This window comes from Suncus etruscus, chromosome 1 (assembly GCF_024139225.1).
Source record: "Suncus etruscus isolate mSunEtr1 chromosome 1, mSunEtr1.pri.cur, whole genome shotgun sequence".
Classification (NCBI taxonomy): domain Eukaryota; kingdom Metazoa; phylum Chordata; class Mammalia; order Eulipotyphla; family Soricidae; genus Suncus; species Suncus etruscus.
The window spans coordinates 5,629,128-5,631,430 of NC_064848.1; the positions used below are offsets into that span (position 1 = coordinate 5,629,128).

At 42.2% G+C, this 2,303-nt stretch overlaps 1 pseudogene; it reads right to left on the reverse strand.

Moving 5' to 3' along the window:
• Window positions 1-1,669: 1,669 nt before the first annotated feature.
• Window positions 1,670-1,905, reverse strand: LOC126016041 (protein transport protein Sec61 subunit gamma-like; annotated as a pseudogene).
• Between the last annotated feature and the right edge of the window lie 398 nt (window positions 1,906-2,303).

The window sequence follows — 2,303 nt, forward strand, 5'->3', positions numbered from 1 at the left end:
TCTTCTTCCTCAAAAGCTGTGGCAGAGGTGTGGCCAGCATTCTGGCTGAGGGTGCAGGGGTCAAACCAAAGTCCCCCAAGTTCCAGAATGAACAAAGACCAGGAGTCATAGATATACCCACGTCCCAGAGGTGAGCATGTCAAGGGCTGCTGTTCACTGACAGTAACTTCATTCAGGACAACACAAAGCAGAGAGTTCTCCGCATGTAAATTGCTGCTGTGGGGCCAGGATGGCACATCTGGGGTTCTTGAAGGAAAGGGAAGTGTCGGTCAGTGGGCTGCAGGTGCCATCCCTAAGATCTGCTTCTACCGCACTTTCTCAGAAAACACTCAAGGGCCTCCCATTTCAGGCTGACTAAGGAACTTGTCTGGCACTGAATGGCCCAAGGAATACATTTTTTCTCTCTCCTCCTCAAAGATTCACGCCAAGTTTTTGTGCAGCTTTTTATTTATTTGTTTGTTTATTTATTTATTTATTTATATTTTTAGGCCTTCTTGAAGCTCTGTTTGGTTTAATGCTCATGGATAAAAAGTAGAGAGATAAGCTATTTAAAAATTAAAATTAATGAACAAAAACCCACCTCTAATCAATGTATTGGTTCAAACAGAACTGGTTGGAGGAAATAAAATAATGGTAACAGGGCTGGAGAGATAGCACAGTAGTAGGGCATTTGCCTTGCACGAAGCTGATCTAGGACAGATGGTGGTTGGAATCCCAGCATCTCATATGGTTCCCCTGTGCCTGCCAGGAGCGATTTCTGAACTCAGAGCCAGGAGTAACTCCTGAACGTCACCATGTGACCAAAACAAAACCAAACCAAAAAAACTGACAACAAACATAATTTGGATAGTTCGTGGGTCGGTGGGGCACACCTAATGATGCTCAGGACTTACTCCTGGTTCTATGCTCAGAAATATTCCTGGTGGGGTTCAGGGGACATAAGGGATGATGGGAATCGAATCTGGATTGGCTGCATGCAAAGCAAGCACCTTACCACATGTGATATATCTCCAGTTCCCAAACATAGTATTTTAAAACTCAACAAATGTTAAATGATACATCTTTGCAGCAGGTCCTGGCCTAGTCTTCTAATCACTTAGAGACAGAAATTGGACTCTGAGTTTTTACACCTAGAAAAATCTCACACTTAAAGCTCAGAGATCTTAACGAGGTCTAATTCCCCACCACCACACAAGTTTGAAAAGCTGGAATGTAGTAGCCATGCAAAATCTCAAGTGCTGACCCCTCTCTAGATCTTGAACCAGAGCAAGTCCTACTACTTGTAAGTTATCGTAAACTTGTAAACTTACTAAACTTCTCTGAGTTTCATCTATGAAATGGAAGTAAGGATTGGAATTGGACCATACAAAGGGCTTGGCATATTATAGGCCCTTCAGTGAATGGTGGCTTTGAACAGTATTGCTTGGTAAAGTCAAAATTTGGTTAACAAAATTTGGAAACAGTCCATCTTCTCTACAGGTTCAGTATGGACATCCTCATCAGCTTTTTTTTAAATTTTTAAATTATTTTAATTTAGAAATAAAAAACACCTTGGAAGAAAAAAAGGGAAAAACAAAATCTATCGGCACATTTTTACTTCAAGTCTTCTTCTCCAAGTCTCATATCTTCACCAATCTCCAAGATGTAAAACATTCTTCTGTAAAGATACTCAGCCACCAACAATGATGTTATTAATAGGAATATGGATCAGTTTCACAAAAAAGCCAATAAATCCCATGATAGCAAATCTTATTGCCGTTGCCATTACAATCTTCTGGAATTCTTTTCGATTAGTTTTAGTGCATCTTTTAACCAGGCGAATTGAGTCCTTCACAAACTGCCGAGAGCTCAACAAACTGCATTACCTGATCCATGATGTCTGTTTGAAAAACTGTCACAGAGCCAGGACTCTAGGGACATGTCGCACTCCTGGAGAGCCTGAGGGTTTTTTTTTGTCTGTTTGTTTGTTTGTTTGTTTGTTTTTTGTTTTTAGGGTCACACTCGGCAGTTCAGGGGTTACTCCTGGCTCCAGGCTCAGAAATCGCTCCAGGCAGGCTCGGGGGACCATATGGGGTGCCGGGATTCAAACCACTGACCTTCTGCATTAAAGGCAAACGCCTTACCTCCATGCTATCTCTCGCCCCCCCCCCCTTTTAAATGGTTTTGTGGGTCACACCCAGTGGTGCTCAGAGTTTACTACCAATTCTAAGCTTAGGGAACCACTTGGGACTTAGAGGGTCATATGGGGTACAGAAGATCAAAGATAGTGTGCAATGCAAATGCCCTACTGATGTGCCTTCTCT